This window comes from Larus michahellis, chromosome 2 (assembly GCF_964199755.1).
Source record: "Larus michahellis chromosome 2, bLarMic1.1, whole genome shotgun sequence".
NCBI classification, from domain to species: domain Eukaryota; kingdom Metazoa; phylum Chordata; class Aves; order Charadriiformes; family Laridae; genus Larus; species Larus michahellis.
Window position 1 is genome coordinate 53,969,186 of NC_133897.1, and position 21,635 is coordinate 53,990,820.

Consider the following 21,635-nt stretch of genomic DNA (forward strand, 5'->3'; position numbering starts at 1 on the left):
ATTTAGGCTTATATTCAGAATTAGCTATGTTCTTAACTGCTCTGCTGAGTCAGGGTCTAAAGGAGGATGATATTTATGATGATTTCTATCCAAGTCTACAGGATAAACAATGTTTTCAGAGAAATTCATGAGGCTATCAAACACATAGGCGCATCTCAGTCGATAACAACAAATATCACTGACAGAATGAACTCTATTAGCATTCATTTGAGATTGAATTAGCGGCATTCCTGTAGGCGTTCGTTTTTCACCTTCCGCTAAAGAGCTTTTGCTCATGAAAAACTGCTTTAGGAGGCTTAAACACATCTAGGAGCTGTTACAGGTAAAGTTTCTTCTTTACCCATCATTTTCATACAGCACTAGGGCAACAATCCAAGAAACTCAGGAATGAAACACTGAATTCATATCTTTGGTCTCTATCTTTGCAGGCTGCCTATGATTTTCCTATATGTGGGAATCTTTAATATATGTGTGCGCGTACATACGTATTACCTTAAATAACAATTTAAACATTTATCTAAAGAAATCTCCATATTCAGCACTTTCCTTAAAAAAGTGCTGTTCATCAAGCCATTACAATTTGGTCTTTCCAATATTTAGCGTAATTATTTTATTGTAATTATTACTTTTTCACTGATTTAAAATAAAAATATAGCAAAAAAAAAAAAGTTATAGTAAAAATGATCAAAACCTTAGGGTATGTAGCCTGTGCAAAGACATGAAAGAACTGTTCAATCAGGAGAGGAAGTGAGTGAAGAAAGACATGGAACCAGTCTTCAAATCCATCAACATGGGATGGGACAAGACATGATGGATGTAAATTGCAGCAAGGATTTTAAGGTGGACATTAGGAACAACAAAAATTCCCTAATTGTAAGGTGAGGGAAATCTCTGAGACAGATTGCCTGGGGATGTAATGGAAGCCCAGCACAGAGGCTCTTCTAGTTTGGCTAATGAAATGGGCATCAAGAAGGAACAAATTTCTCTTGCCACCAGGGAAGGAGACAAATCTCTTGACATGCCGTTCATCCATATTTTGTCTAATTCTTGGGTAAAACGTAAGTAGAAAGTATTAGAGAAAAGGAGAACAGAGGAGAAATCATTCCAGTTTCTTTGTGCCAGACGGAAGAGTCAGATGCTACATTGTTCTTGTACAGTTGTGGCGCCCTACAGTACCCCTCTATGTTGCACACATTTTTATCACCTCAGCAGTAGGAATCAGCTGCCTAGATGCCCTAAAGTCTAAAAAACACCCTACAGGGCTGGCACAGGCCGAGACATTTTCCACAGATAACTTAACCGAAGTCTACAACCACTAGGTAATTTCCATTTATTAAGATAAAAGCAAATGCACCTGTTCTTTCTTAGTGGAAGTTTGCTCTTTGCTCAAGAGGTACCATAGATTTCATTCCCATTTTCATATATGTATATGCTTTGGCTTAGCAAAACTAGCTCCTGCTATTGTTCTTTGGTGAAGTAAGGTAATATATCTGACTGTAGGAAGCAATCTTTGATACGAACAGAGAGCATCCTCATTCATTAAATTAGTTTCTGTCTGAGTCTAAAATAACGTGACAGTGTCTTCGCAATGAAAGCCATTTGACTCACACTCTCTTTAAATACTGAGAGTCTGAGCAGCTACAGAGGTCAGCATCGAAGTGTGAGTCATAAAATGAGTTTCAAACTCAGTTGTGTGATGAATCTGAGCATATAGACTCCTTTGCAGAGAAATAAAGCAGAACTTTATGAATCACATGAGAAATGGCCAGAAGGAGAAAACTCTTCTCTGGTCTTTGATGTAAGTTGCTGGTCTTTTTCAGTTTGAAGACTCCATAAAACGTTTCCAGTGAAGCTGTGTATTATCTTTGGTGAATTTAAGCCTCTGCTGATAGCTTTGCTTTGCTTAGTACTCCCACTGATCCCTTAGAAGTTGGAAAACACCGGCATATGTGAAGTCCCTGAATCCAGTGAAGTTTAAAAGGGAATAAAAATTATGTTCTTTGCAAGCCTGCCTGAAAACATTTGTAATTACCTAGCTGTTCTGGTTGCAATTAAGGAAAGTGCATCCTGCTCTGCATAAATAATCAAAAATGAAAAACCTTTTCCCCTCAAAGATATGACACCAAAGGATGCAAGAACATAAGCATTTCAGAGCAGAAATGGGCTCCAAGTAAGTTTTCTCTTGATGTTTTTTCCTATGCCTTCATACTAAATTAATTTCAGAAGGTTTTTGGGCTTCTGGTCCAATATCAACTGAAGACAATGGTATTGATATCAATGAGGAATAAAGACCAACTAGTTGCAGTTTTAGCATGTTTTCAGTTTTCTGAGAACAAATAGCTGAAGACCAATAAGTACTGTCCAGTTTTGCACATCTGCTCTATGGTAGGTACTTCACTAGTTAATTAATTTCAGCTACAACTACAACTACCCCAATTTTAAAATTATTTCAGTGAAATTTGCTTAATTCAGTGTGGGAATCCGTAGGATTTTGGCCACCGATGCCTGGAACCTTGCCTGCAACTCTAGAAATAATCCAATGCAGCATTCAGAAGGCCTTTTGCAATCGACAGAAAAGTCCACAGTTCAAGTACCAGACGTTATCTCTCCACCAGTTGGTGCTTTGATCAGTCCATTGCACTGATGCTACAGAAGTGATGTAAAACACAGCCCGGACTGCATGGTGGCTATTTTTATATGCTTTGAACAGCTGCACAAAACAACACACTGCAAAGAGAAGACAATGAGATTTGCCGTATCCTCATCTGGAGCTTTGAACCATCCATTTATTATTTATGCCAAGGTGTAAAAATGGTCTGTGCTTGGCAGTCCTAACACGATTGAAATTATCTATGTGAAATGACACTGTGCTCAGCAGTTGACCTTCCTGCATGTAGGGCATACCTGATGCATCCTGATTTTAATTTAATAAATAATGGTTTATTTTCCAGTAGGAAAAATGTTATAATAATTCTCTCCAGCTATATCTCAGGATATATTTTATATATGGCTCCATTTTATTCAAATGTCACAACCTATATACGTACTTGACTTTTTTCACCCAGAAGCAGCACAGAAATATTAGAGATTATAGAAGTATTTCATTTTTAGAGGGAATGTTGTTCATAGCAAAACTGTGATGGGCTACTAATCCTTATTTATTGAATTTCTCTGTCTTGCACTGGAGAAGATGTGCTTTCCTAACCCCTCTTCCCTCTTTAGGGACCCACTTCAAATTTACTCAATTTAGAGCTTTTCCATTCATATATTGGGTCAGAATCTAAATGGAGTAAATCTCCAGGTTCGTATCCAAGCCATATATCCTACTCTTAAATCCTTCATCTTTCAATCTGTGTTTTATGCTACAGCAAATCACCTTCAGAACCACTTCCTTTCCTTCTTTACAAAAAAAAAAAGTCATTTTAATCCATGGCAGCATCTAGGTCTTTTCTGTTTGACCTAACTTTAATCCTCCTTCTGAGTCTTTTCACGGGTAAGGTTTGGGGACTTTTTTTGCTCTTCCTTTCTACATCTCATGGGAGAGCTAGAATAAAAACATGAATGATCTGCTAGCAGCAAATAATTTAAAGGGCCTGCTGAAATCTATGGAAAATCTCACACCAAATTCAGTAGGGTGAAAAGGGTATTGGTTCACATCCATTAATAGTCTGAAGTTTTATTTCTTCATGTCTCCATGTACATCTTATTTTAATTTAAAACAGTAACAGGCACTGGTCAGAGAAATATTAATTTCCCATGCCAGAAACCAAACAAAATCAACCTTTGAAATATTTGGAACCACTATTTAATATTAGTTAACGTACTGTTTACAGCAACGACTGTGCATGTCACAGCTTCCCTCCTCTACCTCCACCTGGTACAGCTACTGTACGGTATCGACACGACGCCTTCTCTGACGATCCAGGGAACCCCTTTTTCTGTACTTGGACAGCTGTAAAAGGCATCCTTATTGACTGACCTGCTGCCTCATTTTTTTTGTTAAGGGTAATCACACACTCCGGAGCCCCTTAAGGACCTTTGTACACACCTACTGCTGCTCTGGCATCTATTATCCTTACCATGGGCACATCCCACACCAAAACAAGTTGGCATAGACATCAGAAAGTCCTAAATTCTAACCCTTGCCCTAATAATGTCATTATTATACAGTTGCTAGTGGCCAAAGGCAGTTTTCTACAAGAGCAGTACAAGTAGGCAGGTACAGTTTTCTGACTAGGAAAAAGACAACTTCAGCAGCATTTTGGCTTCCCCAGGACTCAAAACAATTTTAGAAGCTCTTCACCAGAGATCTTTCATTTGTCGTGAAACTCAGTAACAACGCTGTTACATCACTAGTATATCGTGTAATACAATTTTTTAAAAAAATAAATTGTAAATTTGAGTATTTTTATAGTATGTATTAAATTGCTATTTTGCAATAGTTTTTTGCACATCCCTGACAATTTTTCTCTGCCTATCTCTGTAGACAGTGTATATAACTTCTCACACTTAACTTTCCCAAAGAACAAGATGTACTGTTATTCAGCTCCCATTTTCCTTTTTTTGTTCTCCTTTCCTTTCTGAAAAGTCAGAGAGAGAGTATGAAAGAGCACAATGAAAACAGTATTGACAGAAAAAGGCACTGTATTTTTAAAATAGAACTGCATTTCTGCCATTAATTTAAAAACTACCTAGTCATAATTTTAAAATTTAATCTAAATCTAACATCATGAAGCACCACTTTTTCAGTTGACTTCCTGACCAGTTCCTTTCAATGAGTTTCTTCAGAAGCTTATAACTGGAAAGCAATTTTCAGGAAAATCTATATAACAATACCCTTCTGCAGTAAAGAAACAAAAAATATATACATGGATTCTGTCTAATCACATCGTATTTTCAGTATTTTTTTCAAACCAAGGCTTGTTCCACCAGCGGTGTTGGGATAAGAACACAGTCAAGAAGCACCTTTTACTTCAGGTTTTTACTGTTACATTAGTTTTGGAGGCATTTTATTTTCCCATTCTTTTCTCTTTCGCACTGTACTCCTGGTTCACCTAGGGGGGAAAAAAGCCACATTTTTTTAAACTAGTGTTTCACAACACTTGTCCTGTTCTCGTTATTTTCTTTACTGAGGACCTTAATAAAGTCAAGTACCCAGAAGTTAATTGCAAACATCTATTCTTTGTAAAAAAAAGGCAAATTTCTACGTTAAACTGGCATACCAAACTTACTCTGGGGTAAACCAAGCAAAAAGCAGGAAATTCTCAGAATTCAGTCCCTCAGATTGAATCATCAGATTTCTGGTTTCTTATATTCTTTGCTCAGTCAGTCCTGCTTCTAATGCAAGCCAGTTTTTAATGAATGAGCAATAGGAATGGCATTCAGAAAACTTCCACTGAGTAGCTTTGGCACCTTGTCTTTGGCTCGGTGTAACCGTCGAGCTTTACACCTTAGCTGCTTAAAAGTTGATCTTCTCATAGAATCATAGAATAGTTTGGGTTGGAAGGGACATTTATAGGTCATCTAGTGCAACCTCCCCTGCAATGAACATCTTCAACTAGATCAGGTTGCTCAGAGCCCCGTCCGACCTAACCTTGAATGTTCCCAGGGATGGCACATCTGCAACCTCTCTGCGCAACCTGTTCCAGTGTTTTACCACCCTTATCATAAAAAACTTCTTCCTTATATCTAGTCTAAATCTCTCTTTTAGTTTAATGCCATTACCCCTTGTTGTATCGCAACAGGCCCTGCTAAAAAGTTTGTCCCTGTCTTTCCTGTAGGACCCCCTTAAGTACTGGAAAGCTGCAATAAGGTCTCCCTGGAGCCTTCTCTTCTCCAGGCTGAACAACCCACCAACTCTCTCAGCCTGTCCTCATAGGAGAGGTCCTCCAGCCCTCTGATCATTTTTGTGGCCCTCCTCTGGACCTGCTCCAACAGGTCCACGTCTTTCCAGTGCTGAGGGTTACAGAGCTGGACACAGTCTTCCAGGTGGGTTCTCACCAGAGTGGAGTTAGAGGGGCAGAATCACCTCCCTTGACCTGCTGCCACACTTGTTCTGATGCAGCCCAGGATACAGTTGACTTTCTGGGCTGCAAGTGCACATTGTCCAGCTTTTCATCCATCACTACCCCCAAGTCCTTCTTGGCGGGCTGCTCTCAATCCCTTCATCCCCAAGCCTGTATTGATACTGGAGGTTGCCCCAATCCAGATGTAGTACCCTCATGAGGTCCACACAAGCCCACTTCTCAAGCTTGTCCAGGTCCCTCTGGATGGCATCCCATCCTTCAGGCATGTCAACTGCACCACTCAGATTGATGTCATCCGCAAAGTTGCTGAGATGCATTTGATCCCACTGTCTGTGTCATTGATGAATATGTTAAACAGTACTGGTCTCAATATGGACCCCTGAAGGACACCACTTGTCACCGATCTCCATCTGGACATTAAGCCATTGACTGCTACACTCTGGATAGGACCATCCAACTAACTCCTCATCCATCAAACAGCCCACCCATCAAATCCATACCTCTTCAATTTGGAGAGAAGGATGTTGTGGGGAACTGTGTCAAAGGCCTTACAGAACTCCAGATAGATGACATTGTAGCTCTTTCCTCGTTCACTGATGTAGTCACTCCACCATAGAAGGCCACTAGGTTGGTCACACAGGATTTGCCCTTGATGAAGCCATGCTGGCAGTCTCAAATCACCTCCCTGTCCTCCATGTGCCTTAGCACAGCTTCTATGAAATGTTTAAGGTATATGCAGAGCATTTAAGTTGTACTGTATTGTCATGCAAATTTAGCTAAGTTAATTATAGCTGAAACAATGTTTTATTAATCTGTTACATAGTTTTCTCATTTTGTAAATCAAACGCAAAATAAATGTTTTGTCATTATTCTCTCCTTTTCCATTTCCTCCAAATGCACTGATATGAGAAAATCAATCAGTAAGTAGTTTATTTATATGTTAATGTAATGGCACAAGAGAGGGAAATATTAACGCTCTGCATTCCTTGCTACATTTCAACTTTGATTTTCCTCCTCTTTAAGCTTGCAACTCTACTAAATAGTTTTCAAAAGTTTTCACATGAGGACTGCTTGAGAGGCAAGGTAGCCCTTTTCTTCATCTCGTGGAAGATTTTTGGGTATTTATTCCCTCTGTCCAGTCACTTTAAACTTCTGATGTGGATGCTATCAGCTGCTCTAACCATCACCTCTTAAATTTCCTGAATTTTATCTCCTCTTCTCTTCAAGGGGACATATTTTTAATACAGCCCTAAATGCCACACGGAACCAGTCTGAAGTGACAGATGTAACTCACTTGTCCTTTCAAGCAGTGCATTCCCACCAACAGCAGAGAGACAGAAGGGCACATCATTCCAACAGCTTTCCAAGAGTGTTTTCGAAGTACTCTGGTCAGAGAGTATTCTGGCAGGATTTGCAGCCCATGGGGGACCTACCACACTGGAGCAGTTTTTTGCTGAAGAACTGGACCCTGTAGGAAGGATGCACATTGGAGCAGTTTGGGAAGGACTGTCTCCCATGGCTGAGACCCCACACTGGAGCAGGGGAAATGTGTGAGGAGGAAGGAGCAGCAGAGATGAAAGGTTATCCACAATCACAACCCCCATTACGCATCCCCACGTTCCACTCAAGGAGCTGGGATGAGGTGGAAGAGTCAGGAGTAAAGTTGACCCTGGGAAGAATGGGGTGGGGAGCGCAGGGAAGGTGGTTGTAGTTTATTTCTCTCTATCATCCTCTGTTATTAATTGGCAAAAAATTAAATTACTGTTCCCCAAGTAGAGTCTGTTTTATCCATGACAGTGATTGGTAAGTGATCTCCTTGTCCTTATCTTGACCCATGATCTTTTTCATCGTATTTTCTCCACCTGTTCTGCTGATGATAGGGAATAAGCGAGTGACTTGGTGGGCAACTGGCAGCCAGCAAAGGTGGGCTGCCACACGCAGAGAGAGGAATGGAGGGGTGGTGGAGGGATCCTGCTTTACCTGGAGAGTCACCTGGAGACCCGTGGGGCCCCTTTCCTCCTTTTTGCTCCGAGCGGTCCCTGGTAAAGCTCCAAACATGCTGGTGGGTCTTTTAAAACTTGCTTGTTGTTCATTTCCTTAGACAGCAAATTTAAAAAGACATCCTCTAAGCAAATTGATCTAAAATAAAAATGGACGAGTTCACTGAACAAATCTTTTGAACAAAGTGGTAAAGATCAGCTATTCCTAGTTAGCATTCTTTTTTTTTTTTTCTTACTTTCTTTATACATATACAAGTGTCCCTTAACACCAACAGAAACATTTGGCTCCCCACCTGCAATGGAAAGGACAAATTCCTGGAAGGCAGCAAAAGCACGTGAAACCCCAGCTCCATCCTGACAGAGTTAGTGTAACACAGTGCCTTGTGCCCTGCAGAGAGACATAATAAAACCAGATGTGCTAAGTATTTCATGGCCTCGAAAGTGAAACAAGGGCCCTCCCTGTCTTATGACAAGTATTTTTGGAAAAGAAATATAGTTAAAATAACCCTTAATTTTGTAAGAAGCAGCTGCACTAAAATTTTACAAGGGAATTGGTAGAGGCCACAGATACGACCTCTGCCTCACACATTGGTCTGCATGATTGAAGGGATGCAGGCTGGACCAGCTGGGAGGTGTGCTGCACTTTTAGTTAATGCATGTTACCGTTGCCAAGTAACATAAATTCAGTGCAATAGTCAAATACTGCTGTAAGTCAACAGCTCCCCTCCAGCTAGTCATCAATCTTGAAATAAGTTGCTGAGATGCAAGCACAACCTTTTCATCATTTCTCTACAATGGGCAAGCACAACCTTTTCATCATTTCTCTACAATGGAATATTGCTTTTTTCCTGATATTTTCCCCCCTCTATTTCTTTCTCCTCCCACCCTACTATGGGCAAAAGAATGTGACAAAAATGTTTGCCGGTCTGTCACCACTGCTTTAACACAAAGTCAACAGCTACTACTCTCTGTCCAACATTTTGGCATGTTGCTCCCTAATGAGCTGGAAGAACCCAGATTCAGGATTTCCAAGAGCTTCCTTCCTTCTCTTGCCACAGTCTACCAAACTAGCTGTGCTTATGATCCAGGGCTGTGCAAGTTTTTAGTCACTTGTCTCAGGTGTTCAGAGGGAAAACGTCTCTATGCTCCCCAATCTACAATGAAGCTGGAGGGAAGAGGACAGGAGCTCTGCAGCTTTCCCACCTAAGGGCCATAAGCAAGCCCAGATTTTAAAGAACTAAAATTAAAAAAATGGAACAAACTCCTTTCACACCCAGGGGGTCTGGGTATGATTGAGCAAAGAACTTACAAGTATGGAATCTCAAAATACACAAAGTCCCATTGGCTTCAGTGAAAATGCAAAGACATGTTTATGAACTCTGACAGGGCAAGGCCTTTGTGAAAGTTATACAAGTTTTTTAAGTGCTCTGAGAGCTTTGAATGGTGGCACTACAGAAGTGCAGGACACACGAGACACCTCACCTCTGCTGAAGTCAATGACGTAAACAGTTTCCACTGGAGAGCAATAGATGTCAGGATGCCTTGAGCTAAGATATCCAGAGGTTGGGCTTATAAAATATGGCTTAGCCTCTCAGAAGTGAGGAAAGAGTTCAATCATAATTTATTTAGGTTCTACTCAGGCTTTAGTTCATTCATATTTAATGGATTCAGGTTCAGTCCCCTTGCAATCCACCAACAAAATGAGATGGAATTTAAAATGGAAATATTAGAGGTCTTTTGACTATTTTTAAATTTCATGGGTTACGAGACTTTTGCAACTAAAATTGTATTTGAGAAATTCATAGATTACTTGAGTAGCCTGATATAACTTTTTTATTTATTTGCTCAATTGTTTGAGACCTCAGAAAGAATGATAAGACTAGATGACAGCAACACGTACGTACATAGCTAGGCTAGACAGAACAATTTTTTGCTACTTGATGCTGACAAGTCACGCCATTTCAGTGATGGCCCCAGAGAGTTAGTGTGGTTTCTTGTTTATTGAGATTGGTCCATCTGCAATGCATTGGTCAGATTTTTCTTCAGAGCATTGCTCCATCCAGATCTCTGTAGAGTTCATGAAATATCAAAATCAGAAGAAAAAAATTCCAGTTCTTCATTTGTACTTTCAAGGTCAGGTACAATTAACATTGATTTAGTGATGTCATTATTTTTGTTTTCTGAGCAAAGGATGTCTGTTTTCATTTATGTGTGTGTTAGACAAAACTTCATGCTATCATTGCCCAAATTTGAAAGTAGGACTACTATCTGTGACCACTATACAAATCTGATGAAATGCATATGTTCATACAGTGTTTGCTCTTCATCTTTTTTTCAATGTTATATATAAAGTTTCAGGAGAAGAAACAACCCAACGGTTACAGCTGACGTTTTAATAAAATACCGTTAGGTTCCCCATAGCACTCTTCACATTGGAGAGTCTGTTGCTGTTTTAGCAGTCTTCAGCACCATCGTAAATCCTTCAATCCAATGCTCATTTCTGTTTGGGGATAAGTGCTTCAGGTCATTTTGTGTGGCAGTCAGGTGTTTTATATGGGAGAAATCCATAGGCTCAAAGAGTTGCTTAGACATACTTTAATTTGAATGTCAATTGGTAGGACAAACTAAGAGGGATTTTAGCCGCTTTTCTAAAAAAACAAAACCTGTGTAATCACACTATCTTTCCAGTTCCCCTTAACTTTTGAGTCCACTGACAACTTGCAGTCACATGTGGCAGAATGCTGGACGTGTCCAAGACATTAAGATCCTACAACTTCATTCACACCAGCTGTAGAAAGCACTGGTAGCATTTCAGAGGACCCACAAAGGAGAATGCTTTTTTTCTGCTGAAATGATTTTCCATTTTCTTGGGCAACAACAGGCCACCCAATATATACACACAGGGATGCACACACAGGAGCCAACAAAATGCATGTTACAGCCACCAAGATACATGAACAATCTATCGGACATGATTGCTTCTGCCCAACCAAAGGTGTACAAAGACAGAAGGGAACATAGGAAACCACTGCAGTGAATACAGTATGGTATTTCACAATTATTATTTTTAATGAGACACACATATCACGCCTTAAGAATTACAGGAGAGGTTGCACTAATTTTAAATTTGAACATTAAAGGAAGAACACCTCCCCTTAAATGCATCATTTTTAATGCCCAGAGAACATTCTGTCCTGCAAGAACACATTTATGGCATCTTACTCCTCCTGGTCTTGAGGCAAAATGCTCAATCAGTAAAATTTCTCTTCCCTTAATTTCTGATGATGGGGATGACCATTGTCACTATTCTTATCCATCTCAAGTCTTAGTAATTTTCAACATTTAGTCAAAGCTTCAAGTCCTAACAGTATAGGGTCAATTATTTTGCAGGATACTGATTTGTAAACACTTAGAGCAACCAAATTTAGAAGCGGACACAGGAGGTCATTTGCTGCACTTTTTGTTATAGTGACTATGAAATACAAAGAAGTGATCATGAAATACAAAGCTTGTGTTGCAGTATCTTTCTTAGATATGGATTTAACTGAGAATGAGTTGTTGAAGGAAGAAGTTACTTAGGATTTGAAAGAAAGACAAGTGCAGCAGATTTCTCAGGTTGATGTATTTGAGTGAGTCTTCACATTGGCAGACTGCTGCTCTGGTTCCCTCATTTAACTACTGAATTTGTTTCTTTACTTTATCACTGTCATATCTCAAAGACCATTCCCGGGGAATGGTTTTTTCCATTCTCTCCCTGACTGCAGCTCAACTGTTGCTGTAACATACACTGCAAGTATCATTTTATGAATTAACCAGAGGCAGGAGCGATGTCTGCTTAGATTTCCCCAGAACTGAATTAAGGGTAGCAATGTGTTTTTTTAAAAATAACAGTAAGAAGTCTGAGATGCTGCACAGTGGTCTTGATCTGTGCATGGTTCTTCCACTTCAAAAGCCAGGGCTGTACACAAGATTTCTCCTACCTTTGCGTGGCCAAGGAAGTGAATTGAGTGGAAAATGCCCTCCTTACTGCCCCCCGAATGGCAAAGGTTGTCCATGTGCTTTTCTACATCACTCCCCCCATTCCATTTGTCGCTCCTAGCATAGCTGTATAAAGTACTCTTTGCTAGATGTTATTAAAGAAAAAAAAAGAAAAGAAAAAAACAACAAAAAAATCACTAAAACCCACTTTCAATCGTAAAATAGTTTTGATGGGGTTTTTTTTATGTATCTGAGAGGTTCTGCCCTACACAGACACACACACACACACGCGTTTCTTTCTGGTTTGGACCAGAGGCTCTTAGCACAGCCCAACCCGTTCTCCCATCTGGATTTTTCTCCAGCTGCTCTCTTCCCTCTCTGGGTCCTCCAACAGCCTTTTGGGAATACATTCCGTCAGGGGCCTTCTGCCCCCCTGCCTCAGGGAACAACCCCCAGACAAAAGACCACTGCAATATCATTGTCAAAGCCCAACAGCTGCATTGGCCCTACTGGGACAACACCACCACATTCAAACTTGTACCTGCTGAGGTCCTGCACTACACTCATCTGAAACCAATATCGGACAAAAGGTTTTTATCTTTTTGTTTGCTTTTTGCAAGTCATGCTGCGCATAAAAATTTCCACATGATCACTTTACTGAGCAATTTTAATCAAAGGAGTGCTTTCATTAACAGATTTACTGAGTTGGTTTGTGCTATCCTTAAATCACTCAAGTCTTATCTGTGAGCAATGTAACATGCTAGACTGTATTTCCTCTTGGGTCAGAAGGTAAAAAGTTATTTTTAATTCTTTCCATGGTACTGATCATGGAAAGACTTCTTTGATATAGATTAATATTGTACAACGTTCTCTGCGCTGCACGTGTGTTTTGAGTTACTCTTCCCTTAAGACACTAAGAGCGCAAGACACTGCAGGTATCGTGGGGCAGGAAGGAAAGCCATCTTTTACAGTAATCTACTCTTGTTAAACTAAATGAACATAAAGTTGCCCTTTTGAATATATTTCTCTCTTCTACAGTGTCTCTTGGTGCTCTGGAGTCCTTGGAGCCACAGAAACTGCATAACAGGGGCTGTACCACAAGTGCTTGCCCACCAGCCACAATTAGTAGACTAATTATCTGTCCCTCTCCCTGACAAGGGATCCTACACTCCCAGACCACTTTAACTACAGTCTTCCCTCAAGATCTTCTTTACCTGTAAGACCTTGTCTGGACAGCATCTAGCATGTTTCGTTGATAAAACAGCATCCAGGTGAGTCCAGCTATAGCTATCGAAGAGAGAAGAAGCCAGAACATAGCTCCTGTCTGCATACAAAATCTTCAAACACTGCTTCCTGTACTTTCTTACTAGTTAAAAGGCTTCGTTTCATTAAGCACACAGTCGAGCCTCAGTCATTACCAGCAGCCTGTGTTCAACTTAAACCATGTGTCTTCGATTGTTGTATTTGGCCATTTCCAGCCTTCACATCCCCAGCTCACAATACTGCAGGCATCTCACGTAGAACTCTTGGATTTCTGACAGACTACAAAATCTCAGTCGTTAGTCTGTTATCTGCCTGTTCACCAGTTACACTCCTGACAGTCACGCTCCATTACTTCATCCATATTGCTATAATAATTAGCCTTCCTCTTTACAGGAACACGTAGCATCATTACAGCATGCTTTGCATCTTAAGCAAAATTCCAGGCAATTGAAAACAGGTGCAATATATCCAAACCTAATGTACAGGCAAGAACATAATCATTATTTGACCTCTGTATTGGATAATGCACTTCTGTCAGTAAAGAACACAACACTGCCTTTACTTTGATGGTATTTGACATTTACAACATGATCCTAAGGAAGACCCCAAATCTATTTCCTTATTTATTTATAAAAATATGTGCTTTTAGGTGAGTTGAATTTTCCATTTCTTTTCTTTAGTGTGTTCCAACAGTTCTGTATCAGAACATAGGATCTGAAGGGACATCCTGAATGGTCGTTGTAACCTGTCCCCTCCTCTTACAGGCACAACATCATGCTATTCCTTTCAGAAAACATTATCTAGCTGTCTTAGACACAGTGGTTTTTTGTCCCCAGTGCCTACAGAAGGCCAGTCCAGAACCTCATCCTTCTAATGGTTGGTAATCCAATTTGCATGTTTGTTTATTCATGGATTTTTTTTGCACGTTAGTTTATTCATGGCTTTTGAATATCCATTTATTCATGTGCCACTGTTGTCACTTCACTTAACTTTGTCCTTCTGACTGGGAAGTTAGTGGCCTTGAGTATTTACAGCTGTCATGTTCCAACAAGTTTTTACTTCATTTGGCTAACCAAACCATGCTCTTTTAATACCCTCTATATGGACATTAGGGTCCCTGTTCCCCTCATCACCCCTCTGTGACTGTTCCAATCTGACTTTGTCTTTCGAGAGGAAAGGGTGGAAGTTTATAGAGTTGTCCAGATAAGGTCTTACAGAGTCTTGCCCTATGACCTAAACTCCTTCCCTGTCTTTGTTGAAAAGCCATCCCTGAAACTAGGTTAATTATCTCAGTTGCTTTTTTTCCCAGCTAACTTCACCTTTTTCTAGTCACCATAGGGTGACTGAACCATCCGAATTTTCTGCATGAGATTCCGGCTTTACAGACATCATTAGCAAAACCCCGCTGAACTTCCAGTAGGGAAATGATTTTACATTCTGAATCCTGATCAGTGACTTCAGCTTCCTCCCACCACCCAGACAACGACACACAAGGAACACAACTTCTGTAATCATGCACAAAACTCTAGCAAGCTCGGCATAAAAACATTCTCCCTTGCATCCCATTCACCTCCCTCAGCTCTTACATGCTTGAAAGTCTGTACTTCACATCTATTCACCTTCAGCTGGGGAAAAAAAACCACCACAGTATAAAACAGATGAAAGCTTCACTCAAGAAATGCTGGTAGGTGTTTGAGCTTGTGCTTCTTCTCCACGGGAAAACACAATTAAAACTGACCCATTTCCTTCTGGATCACAGTTCCATACGACACCCTTGGCAATTTCATTGCAGAAACAGCACAACAAAAAACATAAGCCCTAATTTTCTTCCTCTGGCAAATTTCATTAAATGCAGATTCTCTTCCCTGTGTATCTTAAGAAACTCCTTCAGTTTTCACGTGCCCTTAATGATACTTGAATAAAACCAGTAAGTTTGCTTTCAAGCAACCCACCTGTGTGGGCTGCTAGACTGCAGCAAAATAGTCTTTTTAAAAACCCCAACACACACAATGGGTTTTATCACCAGTTAAATAAACCACTTGAGCCACAGCTGGACATTTAGCTCGGGAAAAATATTACCTTTGCTAGCATTGTGATAAGAAATAAATGTGAGCCCTCTGCAGAGCTCTCAGATTTGTGGTGCGGCTTTCTGAACTACTTACTAGAAATCCAGGACAGACTGGGAAAGATTACAGGTCCACCTATGTTAGCCTTTTTGTTCAGATCAAGAGTGCCCTTTTGAAGCGAACCTCCCAATTGTCCCCACTTACCATGTTTTGGTTCACACAGCTGAGCAGTCTTGGAGAATACAAACTGGCTGCCTTTGAAATGAAAATTATCTGGAAGAAGCTTTCCACATCTGCCCTTGTGGCACTCCAGTCGCTGACGGATGTGGACTCCACAGGACCAGACTAGACTAATCCAAAGTAAATCCCCCTGAAATATGTGTATCTTGGATGTCGGGTTTTCAGTGCCAGCTGGTTTGCTCTATAGATCCACTCCTTACTGGTTCGCTGTACTTACTGATGCAGGCAGACAGCCCAGGTCAACCCAAATATTGGGCTTCTCAGGCGCCTCCTTCTACTGCTTAGTTTCATCGCTGTGAACTTTCAGAAGTTTCAGGGCTGGAATGCAACTATGGCTTGAAACATTTGGATATTTCTTCAAATGCATCTGTGCCTCTTAAGGCAGCAAAACAGGGCTAAAAATATTGTATGTATTTACTCGCTTGCCAGAAATGTGGTGTTTCTTCTGGAGGTAACATAATGCAGAATCTTCTGCAGTTTGAGCAATTCTTCTTCCACGCCTGGCTGGAAACCAGTGAGGAAAATGAATAAACACAAAGCAATAAAATCGAAATAGCTGAACTAACATCCCTCAATCAATTAAAACGTCTGTCTTTGGGTAGAATGAATCACAGTGCTCGTGTTCTGGCCCCAGCTGAAAAATACATGACTGTGAACTGCTAAAGATCAGCCTGAAGTCTTCAAACACTGAGAAGACTGTATCTATTTAAGTCAGCCAATTCACTTATGGACAACTCTGAGCATCTTTTCAGGTTGTGCTGTGTCACTTTTTGGACCACAAGGCTCAGGGGGATGAATGTACGGTCTGGTGGGTGCACCAGAGACGAATGCAAAGCTGTTTCTGGGGTGAGGCAGTACAGAAAAAAGCAACAGCTGGGAGCAAGAAGTACAGCCTGATAATCCTTAGAAGAAAGACTCAGAAGGGCAGCATTATAAGGTACTTTTAGTAGCACCAATGTGCCAAATTCAAAGCAGAAGTAAGGGCTTATTCATTTAAGCAAGGGGATACAAATATAGCCACATATAAGGAGCTCATCACTGTTATTTCATCCTGTCCTGTCACACACACACACACACAGACTGTGGCTACATGCATCTATCCCCTGCCAAGAATGGTCTCCAAGGAGAGAATACCATGTGCTTGTCATCCTGAAATGCATTAATTTGATCAAGGGAAGTTATTAATAGTGGCCAACTTCTTTAGCAAATTTCAAGCTCATTTCCTGCCAGTATATTACCCACAAACATCCATAAATCCCAAACTATTGATGGTTCTGTGAGTGTTGCTAACATCAGAGCTGCTGCCAGGGCCTTGAGGGCAGGAACAGCCTTTTCTGTCCCTGCCTGATCTCTCCTGGGGACACCCCTGCCCCTGGCACAGGACCCCATTTTACCCCACACTCCAGTGCGCAGCAGTGCCAGTGTGCAGCAGTGCCAGTCGCCAGCTCCCCACAGCCCTACCCAGCTGTGGGACCCGCTCATTCTGTCCCCAGCCCACGGGCTGATGTCACAGCCCAGCCTCAGCACATCCCCATCCCCATGGAGGTGCCCAATGTCCCATGCTGGAGCCCCCCATGACGCCCCAGACCCAGGCAACACACTGGGACCTGCATGTATTCCCCATCGCTGTGTTGAGTACTCATCACTCACAGTCAGGGACTTGCTCCAGATGGTTCATACGGATGACTTCTGCTCCCTGGCACAGCTCTCAGGGTCCTCCATGAACACCACTGCTATAAATGCATTTGCTAGTACATCTTTGCGAGATTACTTGCACAGCAGGGCCATGTGTCCCTTTGCGCACCATGCGATAAAATTTCTTAAAATAGCTGCTCTAAAAAAGAAATGCATGGGTTTATTTACAAAATATTGAGAATGCAAATAAAAACATAACAAGGCAAATTCAAGACACTGGGTCCAACCAAATATCATCCAGATGACAATAAGTACCCAAAAGACTGAAAAAAAAATATGTCTCTTTCACATCTCAGAAGCCACTGTAGAAGGACAAGGGAGAGAAGAAAGCTTTCCGCAAAGGAAATTTGGATGTCAGTCTGAGAAACCTGTAGGAAACTGGATACTTCTGTTGCCCATGTTCAGCCTGAGATACCTGGGAACAGTCTAATTCTCCAAGAAGCACTGCCAAATGTTAAGAATTCAGTCCTTTTAAAATGTCATCCTAAATGCAACCCACATCATTCAGAAAGCACTCATCAGGTCTGAAAATCCTGGTTTTTATCTGTCAACAACAGTAACGCATAGGGGACACAAGCAAAGTTACCCTCTGTATGGCAGAACTGTTAATTTACTGATTTTTTTTTTTTTTGTATGCCTAAGATTTTTTCAACTAATACCGTTAGAGTGGCTATGCATAGTTCCAGGACTTGGTGAGACACAGGTAGGGTCACCAAGTAACACTATTAAAATGGTGGCTCAGTAAAGATTGTCCATTTGTATTTATTTTGAATGTAAAGAAGGATGTCTGTCAGAATGCTGCGCACAAGCTTTGCTGCAAAGCAAAGCTTTCTACAAAGTCTGCAGTAGGATGCACTCCAAGAAAACATATAACTTGGGATCAAATTATCAGGTTCGGTAAGTGGTGAAACAGATGAACATATTAAAAGACTTTTTGGGAATCAAAGCCCAGCTAGCCTGTATTTAATTTCCTCTCCAAATTTATATTTACCCAACGCTCTTCACAATTCTTCTGTCATAATTGGTGCGTGTAATCAGGAAAAAAAATTATAGGTAGGATTTTACGAGAAGACGTTTCTAAACTGCTGAGTATCAAAGAAACCGTGGCGGGGGAAAAGAAACAAGGGGACTTTTCCCATGCCAAGTCTGCAGTCTCAGCATAGAGGTAGTCGAATGCCTGTGGACAGCTAGGATTTGTTGGAGACACCAACTTTGACATGCCACTTGGCTTTCTCCTCCACCCCCAACCCCACCCTCCCACCTCCTGCTTTTCTCAGGGAGTTCCTAGCAGTATTCCCTAAGGAAATATCCATCAGCCTGTTTTGAAGGCAAGAAAATAAGCTGTCCTTTAAACTGCCAGTGTCTGGCAGGATTATAGTATCTGAAAAGGAGTCTTTAAATGGAAAGCAGAGAAACATTTCATGAAAGAGTTTTCTCCAAATTAATACTGTCTGCACTAAAAAGCATACAAGAAAGAAAGTTAGCTTAAACCAGAACCGTACCGTGGGGGAAGTGTGCCAGTCTCTGCTTTAACAACCCTGTGCAGCTCCCGTGAAGCCCTTCCCAACTGGGAAGGACCAGGCACAGGTGACTGGAGAAACATTTATTTTCCTACATCCCTCTTCATCCCTGTCCAATCACCAAGCCAACCCACGGGAGCACAGAGAGACCTGCACAGCACACACCAGCCTGGACCCCTCCTGTCCTGGGGACGAGGAGGTGTTATGGTTTGAGGAACCCACACCAATTTATTGTCCTTTAGACAATTATTCTATCACCCAATGACCCCTCCCCATCCAGGACGGGGAATCAGTTAAAAACAAGGAAATCCAAGGGCTGAAATATAAACAGATTTAATAGAATAAGGCTAAATAACTTTAATAACACTAAAGAACCAATATTGATCCCAATACCAATATAAAATAGACAAGGATTATACTCAGCCCATTCTATCAGCAGGAGCTGTGCACTGCCAGCAGTGGACAGCAAATGTCAGACACTGCGAGCGCTACGGCTTCGGGAGGAAGGACTCAGGGGTCCAGCACCGGAGCAAGAAGTTCTCAGGATCGCAGCCATCAAGGGAGAGAAAGAAATTCTCAGCAAACTTTCCAACTGATATTGAAAGTGACATTCATGGTATGAAATACTGTTGGCCAGCTTGGGTCAAGTGCCTGGGTCTCGCTCCTCCTTATCCCTGCACCTGGCTAACTCGAAAACACTGAGACCTTGAAACTCACAAACTATAGATGGCTATAAAGTACATATTTTCACAAATTCAGGCACTAGAGCCTTCTAAAAGTGCAGTTTTCCCAGGCATTAGAAGAGAAATCAGTCCTGTGTCGCTCAAACTGGGACAGGAGGCAACAGGGTCACACCAGTGCCCTCTTCCCCTTGCCTTCCCTTCAGCAGTGAGTACTGATGCTCTTGTGGCCAGCAGCCATAGGAGGCGAGAGGCTCCTGAAGCACAGTGCCAGCCAGCGCTGCCCTTCCTATGGAGCCCATCCTGCAGGCTCTGGGTGTCAGCAGGGTGTGCAAGCTGGTGCTCAGGGAGGAGTGCATCAGTCAAGCAAGAAGAATACTGTCCTTATGGCATTCAGTGCATTCACATTCACATCAAATTTTACAAATAATTCAGGGTTTACAGAAGGTGAAACCACTCACCCAAGGCAGGATACCACAGACTCCATACTCAAGCTTTGAATCAAGCAGTGGAAAGAAACAGTTTCTCAGGGATTACCAATCAGACTCTCTCTGTTGTTGATTCATTATTTTTTAAACCCACTTTGAGGAGAGCTCTTAAAAATATCTATCTCAGCCTTTGTCACAAGGCCCCGTGCTGAACGTGCCAAGAGAGTATGAGTATTTCCTCTTCCTATACAAAGTGTCACTAACAATGAAGTAAAATCTGCAAAGATTTACTGTGCCAAACACAACATAACCTGTCCAAGAACAGATTTGTATAAGAGTCTAAAAATTAACTGTGATGTTACCTTGGGCAATAATCATAACTAAAATACTTTATGGAGAGCCATACGATCCATCCAGCTTATGTTCTGTGCATGCAAGGATGAATTACGTTTGCTGAAGTTACATGAACAGGAGTATACATGGAGGTATACAACTTCCTTGTTCATATTCTCCATACTCACTCATTCCCCTCTCATAACCAAGTCCATAAACTTAATAAACTGAAAGAAAGAAGGACCGATTTAGCTTAATATAATTTTGCAGTCAACCAACAATTTACTGCACTTGGGATTCATTTTCACTGGCAGTGGCGGTCATTCCACAATGAAGCTAGATTAAGCAAAATATAAAATCTTATTACTTCAGGCTTGTCTTCACTGTTGTATTAACACCAGGAACAATCCTGCTATTACTGCTACAGGAACTCAAACTCCTGCCCACACACTGAGATCTCAAATCTCCATTTAAACTCTGCCTCACAAATCCTTCGGACAGGTAGAGGAAAAGCAAGCTGATAAGCTTGCAGGACTACAGGCACAGGCCATGGCTTGTGTTAGACTAATTAATCGGCTGCTAATACAAGTATTTTGTCTTTCAAATGTTCCTTCAAAATGTAGCCCCTCTTTCTCAAGTCAGAGCACCTCAAATACGCTAATTGTAGGATCAGGTCCTCAGCACCACAGTCAGATGAGCCCTCTCCAAAAGTAGGGCCTGCAACCAAAGCTCACCTTGAATGAGATGAACAACTATCAAAAAGGTTACCCGTTCCTACTCCAAGCTCCGCTAAATGTACCTGACTAGAAGGCAGATAACCACTTTGCATGTTATTCTTTCTGTTAAAAGACAGCATTTTTAAGCTAATAAGCAAGATTTAAAGACAAATCCTTAGGCTTACAGCACCAAGGAAAGAAAAGTCAATATATGCAAATGCAGGGTTTAAATCTGCCATATTAACTCAAGCCTTTAAATATCAATCTACCTGCCTCTGTAGGTTTTACTAGTACAATAGTCTTCTTTATCCCCAAATGGATTCAGTAGGTAACCAAGGGATACCATCCAAAGGAATCTCTTTCAAGGAGGTGAATGCACTGTTGGTTCCTAACCTTGATGACGAGTGCTGTGCTTCTTCTGCAAGACTGCATTCATGCACGGGAGGAATAGCTGGTCTGCTCTCCTCTGGGTAGTTTCGTCTGTTTGCCTAAAGGTGGGATAAACACTTTGTAGATGGTGAAAAGTAATACAGATGAATGCAAAGACATTATAAGGGCAAAGGAAAGCTTCATGCAGGTATGATCTACCTATCCTACCCGCTCAGACAGCCAGGAAACAAGGGGCAGAAGGCTAAGCCTATGTCTGCAATAGCAAGTAATGCGAACCGTGGGGGCGGACTTGTACAGTGA

At 41.3% G+C, this 21,635-nt stretch overlaps 1 protein-coding gene across 1 annotated transcript in view; it reads right to left on the reverse strand.

The window, feature by feature from the left end:
* The window catches only part of NPSR1 (neuropeptide S receptor 1), a 98,647-nt gene extending 82,576 nt beyond the window's left edge, over positions 1 to 16,071 (reverse strand). Inside the window, exon 1 of the mRNA XM_074573492.1 lies at positions 15,538 to 16,071. The gene's annotated coding sequence lies outside the window, so the exon portion shown is untranslated. The remainder of the gene's footprint in view (positions 1 to 15,537) is intronic.
* Between the last annotated feature and the right edge of the window lie 5,564 nt (positions 16,072 to 21,635).